Genomic DNA, 10,030 nt, shown 5'->3' on the forward strand with positions numbered 1-10,030 from the left:
CAGCAACGAGCTACAGAAAAAACAACTGTTACCTTTATGTAACATAGGTCACTAAAAAGGCATCAAATAAACAATTTAAAAAAATCTATAAAGGTCATAGTAGGAAAAAGATCTGAGATGGGTAAACTAAAGTTGTGAGGTCACCAGTTCTATTTACCAAACTTTAACCAGGAGGCTTACAGTAGGTGAATGAGTGCACCAACATTGCTAGCCACAGGTGGACTGTGGTCAACTAGTGTTGCAAGACAGGATAGATGCAGATACACATTGTTTCCTTCTCCTCTTAGGAGGCAAGAAAGGTTCACCCTGTGTTATGTATGCACCCTGCAATTGTTTAGGAATTTATTTAGCTTAAGAGGATACTGCTATTATCCTAGACAAAGGTACATGGTATTTTACTGCACTAAAGTGCTTCTTGGTTGTGTGCAGAAGTGAGATGCTCTGTATATGAATGGGTCACACATTTTCAACCAGTGTCCTACAATATCACACTAGGATATATCTGTCATCCACTCATTGTCACCTGAAACAATGACCTGGATCCTTAACCTAAACCTGGACAGCTGTTGTATTAGTTTAGATGAAATATATGGGCTAAAAGATATTGGCACAATTCACTCACTGTCCAACATTAAACAGTGTTAAAGGAGGTCTGGGTTTTGCATACAGAGACATCAGCCTGCTTAGTACCACAGCAAACCATAAAAAACCCAAACTGTTTAATAAAGATAAAGAAAAGGGAAAACAGTTAAAACATTTGAAATGTCAAATAAATAGAGCTTGCATTTTAATATCCCTTGTTCCCTTTTCCTTTAGCTGAAGAGAAATTTTAGAAGGAAAAAGCCTTGCTTGACAGTCTGGTTGATGATATCCAAGACAGTAAAAACTGTCCTGGGGAAAAGTTGCTGAGATGACATGGAGCTGCTGCTATTGAAGTCCAATCCTGTTTCATCCCAGATTGTGGTTGGGATTCAGCTGGAGTCAGTAGAGGCAGCAATGTCATCTGGGTCCTTCTCTCCAGTCTGATCAGGACTTCTCTCAGGATGAAGATGACAGGCTTGGGGCCTAGGAGATGGTGAAGCTTGCTCCAGTAGCCTATTTTTCCTCCCTAAGCTTCCTTCATGGACCCTAAAAAGAGTGTGATGGGTCAAACAGATCTTCTGGTTTTGTCTACCAGTTAGGCCTAGTTTGACACCAGTTGGGTTCACTGATTTCTGGTTCCACTTTTCCTTACTAAGCATGACCTTAATGTAGGCCTCAAGTTATATCAAGAGGCCTTTCTGTTTGGACTAATTCAGTCTGTCTCCCTTTTCATACCTTTTCCCATCAATTTGTTGTAGGTTATTGTGACATCCTAGGAACTTACTTTTTACAGCTAAGCTCACAATTAGGGTAAATTTGTAGGCCTAATCATTACAACTATGGCTATTAAGCCATATGAAAGGAATTCACAAGCGTTTCAAAAGCTTGGCAAGATGGAGAAAAAGATCAGTACGCTTTTCAGTTGAATGAGATTAGAAGGTTTTGCTCTGAGATAGGTTGTGTGGAAGGAGGACAGTGAATGACATTGCTAAAGAAACCAGCATGCTGTCATTACAGTGATTTCATGGGGTTCATTGGCAAGATGGAGGTGGCATAACCAAAGTTAGACAGGAAACAGGTTTGTGAGGTGGCGCTCCCATTTCGGCCAGTTATCCTGTGACCATGGGCAAATTGATGTTTCTCCAAACTTCAGTTTTCCCCTCTAAAATGAGTATCCTGTTGGAGGTGGGGGAAAGGGTGTTACAAGACATAATTAAGGCCAAATTCTACCCTCAGATAAGTGTATTCATTTCCCATTGAAACGATGGGGAGTTGCATACGAGTGCCTAAATGTCACCCTAAATAGTTGTAAGGCACTTTGAGTTCCTCAAATGCAAATTACTAATCTTATAAATAAAAGGTGACAGTAGTTTATCTATATATTCAAAACACTACACATTAAACTACAGTAATGGCCCAAAACCACAGTACTCCTATTGCATGCTGTTGCGGTTTGGATTTTATTAGGAATTTGTAAGAAAAAATTCCAATTGCAAGTAAAACTAATGAACTGATTCCACAGGTAAAAAATGCAAACCTGTTTCTGCTGCCAGAAGGGTCTCATTTTGAGGGGATGGGGAAAGCTAGCTATTGCCAGAAATGGTGAATCTCCACATAAGTGGAATTAAATTTCACATTTTTCCTGTGGAGGTGTGAAATCCCACTGATTTTGCCTCAAAACATGCTGTTAGTTTAATTCCACCTTATGTTGGAGACTCTTCATTTCTGTGAAAGATGCTTCTCTTTTGATATCAGTACAAGAGGGTTTAAAAGAACTGGATAAATGCATGGAGGTTAAGTCTATTAATGGTTATTAGCCAGGATGGGTAAGGAATGGTGGCCCTAGCCTCTGTTTGTCAGAGGGTGGAGATGGATGGCAGGAGACAGATCACTAGATCTTTACCTGTTAGGTTCACTCCCTCTGGGGCACCTGGCATTGGCCACTGTCAGCCAACAGGATACTGGGCTGGATGGACCTTGGGCCTGACCCATTAGAGCTGTTCTTATGCATCAGAGCCCTGTTCTCAGACTGGAGCAGGGCGATTGCCATCTATGGCATGCAGGGAGAAGGCTATTAATAGAATACACTGCTCTTAAAATATAATCATCAGGTTTCCTGAGTGTATCTTAGTGCTGTAAGTCCTTTGGGGTGTATATCAGAACAGATGTAGGAGGTGGCAAGAGTATAGTAAGAGCTGGGGGTGTTGTCCTGAATACCAGGCCATCAAAATTCCCACAGAACACCCCTTCCCTTGCTCTTAACAGCCTGGTGGGAAAGGGATAGGGTGTGGACTGAGAATAGTCATGTACAAGGAGACATGGGTATAACCCTGATCTTTCAAGTGGAGCACATGTAATAGGGCTGGTTGAAAATTTCTATCAAAACTGTTTGATGGAAAAATAGGATTGACTAAATGAAAGTTTGTCTTGTAAAAAAATTTGATTTAGTGGGGGATTTTATTTTTTTAAAAAGTTGAAATGAAATGTGTTTTTCATTGAAATTTTCCACAGGGAAATTAAATTGGAAAAATCCAACTAGCTCTACTTAGCTAAGTGCTCCCTTCTCCAGCCTCATTCTTGGTACTAGCAGGAATAATTTGACAGCTGTGCCTCAGGTCTCTAATGTTTGAAGTGTTTTCAAGTCTTCATCATGCTTGTTCTTTAAACTGTCAAAAGTGATTTTAGTCAATGATTGATTTTCCTCTTGCTATATGAAGTGCATGCATATAATCTGAGCATTCTGACTGCATGAATAATTGGATATTAACTCTTAAACTGGTGGGAGTTGACAGTCACACCTTGTGCCATTGGAATGGTAATTCATCAGGTTTAATAAGGTCACAGATTTGACCTCTCGCCTCATTTTTACTAGGTATTTATGATCATGTGGGTATTATCTAACTATGTACATATTTGTATAGAAAGATATAGGTCTGTAGCAAATACACATACAGCACGTCTAATAGAATGTTATTGCTTTACCAGGATATAACTAATAGTACAACTCAATTCCCTAAATTCAGTAAATTTACTACTTATATTACCATAGCATCTAAGAGCTCTTATAGGCCATTGTGCTAGGTGCTGTACACAGAAGAATAAGATAGTCACTGCCCTTAAGTAATCAGTTTTAATAGTTGTTTGTATAAAAACAGAAATAAAAGGCAAACCAAATTCAGGCCACAAATTACAAACAAATGTAATGAAACTGCCTGCAGATCAAACTCCTGCCACCTCCCCCCAAATCTGATTGAGACCAAATATACTCTAAGGCTTTGTCTACACTGCAGTTAGGGGTGTGATGGGAGCTTTGGTAGGCACACTCATTAGCTTTAATTTAGCTAGACTGCTAAAAATATCAGTGAAGATGCAGCAGTGTGGGCCTGTGTGGCCTGTACAAGCCCACCTGGTCCCCCAGGTACATATTCACTTATCTACTCTGCACTGATGTACAAGACAATGCATCTTCAATGCTATTTTTAGTGAGCTACCTAGATTACAGCTGGCACATATGTCTACATGAGCTGCAAATCACACTGATTGCAACATACACATACCCTAAATAAGAGCCACCAGCAAGAATGATCTGCTGGAAATATAGGCTTGAAGTTCTGTTTCTGCACAACATCTGTTTAGCAGGGGAAAGATTTCCCCTAATTGTCCTACCAGTGTACCTTAACCTTCATCTTGGAGGGTCTACTTCTGGGACTGAGGGGGCAAAGATCCACTTTCCATCCCTATTCAGTCCATAGCATCTCTGCTGACACTGCCAAAAAAAGTCTATTAGTGCTAAAATCAATGATCAGTATGTGATATTGATGAGATACACAGCTCCCCTCCAATTTCCTTCACACAGGCCCCCAGAGGGTAATAGCTTTTAGTTAATCCCTGCCCCAAATTGGTGACCTAGATACTGTTCACCTTCTCACAGGTGACTACAATCTATTACCAGTTCCCTGAGCCACCTCATACTCCCTCCTGTTTTCTTTTGGGGAGGTGGCAGTGCTGATGTTCCACTAATCTGCCATGAGACCGTTTCCCCCGCTTTCTACCTTGTCCAGCCCCATAGACATTTTAAATTTGTTTTAACTGAATGACTTCAAGCAGGGACACAAAGAGCCCCTGTAGTTGATATCAGCCATTAATAAATCACTTTGGCTATAATTAAGCAACATGAGGCTTGCCAATGTTTTATATTGTCTGCCACTTCTCAAAGTAATGACTCACTGTCTTTTGTGACTGTATGCAAGGAATCTATTTTTATGTAGCATCCTCTGCACACAGTGTAACATGCTTTGTGCATATACCATGCTGGAGACAAACATCCAAGTGCCTGTCAGAGGCAGCAATGGGGCACAGTAAGAAAAGGGGCAATTGAAAGGGCAAGAGAAATAATGTTTAAAAGCAGTAAAGGTGCAAATGGTGCTCTGTGCAGGCTAGTTACAGTGCAGGGGTGGAAGGGGCAGGTGTTGGGTGGAGTAATGCAATGAGTGGGGAGTGAGTGATGGGAAGGGAAAGTGAGGTGGGGGATTCAAAGACAAAGGCTCTGGGGAGGGGAAGGGGGAATGCAGATAGAAGGGACAGGAGTGGGCAGAGGCCAGTGTCAGCTATGGGCCAAAAACTGGAAGGTTTTAAACTGAGCCATGCTGTGTAAATAAAGTTTTAAAAGAGGTCAGGGAGCACTCAAGAAATGGTGCAGTGCAAAAAAAGAGCCCCCATTGGATGGAAGCAGGGGTGCATGGCTGGGTTTCTTCCTCAGCTGTCCAAGAGTGGAAATACTCTGCATGGGGAGACCAGCTCCATGGATCCAGGACCCAGGATGCTATGGGGCAGTTCCTGATTTCATAACCACACTCTTACATAATCCATATGAACCAAACTCTCATAAGGAAGAACCAGGCCAGAGATCAGTATGCGGATGTGATTATAATGTGCTTTTATGTGGCCAAACACTTCCTTGCCAAGTGGTGAAGGAGTCCTGCCTGGTGCCAAGGGCACAGTTACCTTGTTAAGAGGGGAATAAGCATTTTAACACCCCTCTTGTCCTCTAAGGCTTATTACATAATACCATGCAAAAGACGACAAGTGTTAATTTCTCAAGCATTCCCTTCCGGACAAGTCTAGCACCACCTGACCCTTCTGCATCCCTCTGTTCATTAATGTTTTTCCTCTTACCCCTGCTGCCTAGGGGATTTTATCCTAAAGGGCTGTGCACCTTGCACTCCCAGTGAAGTCAATGGGAGTTGAGGGCATACGGCACCTTCCAGGATTGGGCACTAACTAATGCCCAGTGCTGCAACCAGTCTTTATTCAAAACTCCCATTAGCTTTGAACCCCAAGCTTACTTGGGATGTAGACATACAGTCAGTGACTTGCCTGATGGCCATCTGTGATAACAGAGACTTGAACACAGGTTACCCAAATCATAGGTAACACCCTAATGACTGGACTGTCCTTCCTCTCTATCCCAGAATTCCAGAGTGCTGCTCCCTCCCACCTACTCCCTTACCATGCTGCTAGATTCTCAAGATGCTCCCCTCTAATAATGGGTAAGCCTGCTAAAAAACCAATTGCAACGAATACACTTAAAAGGAAAAAATTAGGAAAAATTGTTTTGCAAAAAAAGTCAATATGAAACATTTAGGTTAAATATTGAAATTTTTTATTTCCTTCCAATTTTCACCACTTTGCAATGGCATAAGCTGGAAGGCAGGGGGGGACACTTCATTTTCATTAAGCAAGGTGAGGAATGAAAAAAATGGTTGACTCCTCCCACCACCATTATTTATCTTATTCCTTCTTTATCCAGTGGAGGGGGGAAGAAAATGGGGAATTAAAAAAATCTACAATTTTGGGAGAGTTAAATAAAAAGTTTTGAAGTTGAAGGGAAAAAATCCCCAGGAAAAAGTCTAGTTTTCTGACCAATTATACCACCAGGGAATACACACTTCAGCAGTTTAACCCTTTCTAAAAAACTTACTGGAACTGCTAGATTCTCAAGCATCCTTGAGACCAGAGACATGTCCCCCTCTAACACTGATCTGTATCCCTGCTGCTCTGTGTATACTTGGATTGAAAGCAATCCCAGTACACACCCTGGTCTGTAGTGATGCTAAAGCTTTTGCACTGTTCTCTGCTGCTCCCCAGTGGAGATATGTCAGGCTTCATTCAGTTCTGAAGGACTCCTTTGAGGTGGAGGGGGAGAAGGATTACATTGGTTTGGGATTCTCTTCTGGGCTTGGGTCCAGCTCCCTATGAGCACCTCCAGCAGTGGTTTTTACTTTTGGGGGGAGCCACGATCTCTGGTGCTTATCCTGCTCTGTCTCTTCCCATCACCTATTCATCCCCTTCTTACTTGTTAGTTGTAATCTTCTTTCCCTGCTTTTCTCCAGGCCAGTGTCCCTTCTCCCTACTGTCTTCTCCCTTCTCTGACTTCTCTTTCCCTTCTCACACTTTGCAAATTCTCTAAACTAGTCATCCTCCACTCGCTTACCTTTTATTTCTAGACAGCGAGCAGAGTTTGCAAAGTGAAGGGCAAGTCTCAATGCAGTTAAACACCTACTGCTTGCTGTGTCAGCTGACTTGGTTCACCTGAGCTCTGGGACCCTCTCCCATCATGGGATGCCAGAGCTTAAGCTTCATCCTGAGCATGAACATCTACACTGCAATTAAACAGCTCCTTACCCCAAGTTCTGTGAACCCAATTCACCTTTCACAAGCCAGTCATGGTGTGATTAATTGCAGTATAGACATACTGCAAGAGATCTAGAGGGATGAGGTTGGTGTAGGCAATAAAGGGTGCAGGGTATTTGGGATAGCATTACTGGCACAGACACCAAAAAGACTACCTGTGGGGAAGATAGGCTTACATAAAGCTCTGATCCTGTCCCTCCCTCATCTGTCATAGGCCAAAAAGTAACTCATTGCGTCAACATTTCTGATGAATGTCAATGCAATATTTTTTTTGGGTTGTGTTTTGCTTTTATGACACATTTGTTTGCGTTTTCTTTCAAGTTGCAATGAGGCTAGCTCAAGTAATATCTTATCAAGATCTTAAATTTATAAAGCATCTTTCACCCCAAAGCATTGTACTAAACTAGACAGATAGGGATTACCTATCACCCCTTCACTACCACAGAGAGTCATTTCTGGGGATGGATTGTGGCAGCTGCTTAAAATGCAACGCACTACACAATGGTTCACTAGTATGTGAGTGATACTGTATCCATTTCCACCTGCTGGGGGGAATTTAATTAGGCAGAGTGAAATGAATCAACCTGGAATGTAGTAATAAGAATATTTAAGTTCTATCATTCATAGATCTCAAAGAGCTTTACAAAGGAGCTCTCTATCATTTAGCATATATTAGAGATGGAAAACTGACAGGGCAAGGAACTGATTTGCCTAAGGTCATCCTGCAAACTAGTGGCAGCGCTGGGAATGGAACCCAGGTCTCCCAAGTTCCAGTCTAGTTCTCTCATTGTTTTATTTATAATTTGAATTGCAGCAGCATTTAGGAGCCTCAGTTTTGAGCCCAGGACCCCACTGTACAAAAAATAAAGATTTCCTGTCCCCAAAATTGTATACTCCAAGTATCAGAGAAGAGACAACAGGAGGAGACAGACATGGGGGAATACAAGGAAACAATGAGACAGTTTCTCTAGCCATGGGATCTCTAATGGAGAGAAGGTGGTTAGGAGGACCTTGAATTTACCTCATGCAAAAGACTGCACCTCCAGCAGCCTATTATTTATGCTAAGGCCACCCTAGAATATTGCTTCAGTCTTCAGCTTTGACTGACAGGGAAGAGTGCCACTTGCTGAATCCCCAGCAGCCCTGCTGAGACTGGATGGATTTTTTTAAAAAAGTATTGATTGGTGGGTCTGGGGTCAGCAAGGGGACTTCATTCAGAGATAATGCATATGGAAGAGGAAGTTACAAGTCATTAAGTGGACAAAGAGTAAAAGGCTCTATCTCAGGGGGTTAGGACCCCCAGAGAGTCAAACAGTCAGCCTCCACCCCAAATCCCATTTTGCCTCCAGCATTTATAATTGTGTTAAATAGATTAACCAGCATTTATAAAGGGTCACACTCAAAGTCCTGCAGCGTAAATGGGGTCACCAGTACAAAAGTTTAAGAGCCACTGCTTTATCTGGTATTTTCAAAGGAGCTGTGACAAGGTTGGGGGACCCCATCCCCCTTAGGATGTAGGAGCAGGGCATAAGTAGCCCATGTTTATATCTCTAGAGAAAGTCAATATACTTGCCTCTGTTAGCAAGACAGTAGGGCCAAGTGGTCAGTCAATGGACCTGCTCCATCAGCAGGGTTATAGGGCCTAGGAGCCTCAGTCAGGGAAGGGGGACACCACTCACAAAACAGGGGGTGGTGGCAGCCCAGGCCCTCCCTTTCCACATGCCACTGAATCATCAAGGGGGCAGCCAAAGCACACTGACTCAAAATGCCAGTTCATTATCTAATTCCCCTGGATTGCTTCCCACCATTGTTCTCATTGCCACTGTCTGGGCATCTCTGCTGCCTTCAGGTTCCCCAGTCTGCACTGTACCCAGCAACTCCAAACTCTGCAGGACCTCCATGGGTACCCTGGTTTCTGCCAGGACTTTGACTTAGCCTCACCTGGAACTAGCAGTAGCATGCATCCTTTCTCTCCATCAATCAGGTCTAACTGAGTTGAGCTGCTCCCTTTTATACTGGTGCATGCCCAGTAGAGTTGAGGGGGCGTGGCTTCCTCAGCCCACAAAGTAGGGTTAACCCTTTCCTGTCCAATGTGGGGCAAGTGCGCCCCATCACAGGAGCCTAAGAGAGTTAGATATCCAGCTCCCATTGAAAATCAGTGAGTGTTAGGCACATATAACTCGCTTTTTTTTTTTAAATCCCATCCTGTGTTCCTGCAAAGCTCCTGTCAGCTACAGTGAGAGCAAGATCAGGCCCTAAGTGAGCAAAAGAAAACATAAAGGGGTCTAAGATGGCATAATTACATGTCAATATGGGCCATAAGAACATGTAGGGTAAAGTGTAGGGAGGGGGTACTTTAACTTATCCCTCCTGTACCTCTTTCTATTCCATGCCTTTTGTTCTGTAAACTACACAATTTAGACTCCCTTAAACTCATGAATGATATGTAATTTACACTACCTTATGTATGACCTGTGAATTTGTCCCAGAGGTTTTCCTGGTTTGCAGAAGGAAACATTTGCTCGCTGCAAATAAGCTCTTGCATCCTGTCTGATGTTCTATATATTTATCCTTTCAGATGGAAGATAAATTCCTCCTTCCCAGGAGTGCCCTGTGAGACAGCAGATAGAACTGCAACCAGACTTACTCAGGATGAACCAATCCTACATGTGATTGACCAGTGACGCTTTCAGACTCTTGTGAATGAGTTTCATGAGGTATGCATCAATTCTTTGGGATCTGCAAAAAAATTCTC

At 42.7% G+C, this 10,030-nt stretch overlaps 1 long non-coding RNA gene across 1 annotated transcript; it reads right to left on the reverse strand.

Annotated features, from left to right (window-relative positions):
* Window positions 1–204: 204 nt before the first annotated feature.
* LOC119846749 lies at window positions 205–9,253 on the reverse strand. The gene is made up of 4 exons (XR_006276591.1): window positions 9,217–9,253; window positions 8,948–8,949; window positions 3,128–3,248; window positions 205–1,128 (listed from the first exon to the last, which is right to left on the reverse strand). It is a non-coding gene; the product is annotated as an uncharacterized LOC119846749 (long non-coding RNA).
* Between the last annotated feature and the right edge of the window lie 777 nt (window positions 9,254–10,030).

Source organism: Dermochelys coriacea, chromosome 22 (assembly GCF_009764565.3).
Source record: "Dermochelys coriacea isolate rDerCor1 chromosome 22, rDerCor1.pri.v4, whole genome shotgun sequence".
Classification (NCBI taxonomy): domain Eukaryota; kingdom Metazoa; phylum Chordata; order Testudines; family Dermochelyidae; genus Dermochelys; species Dermochelys coriacea.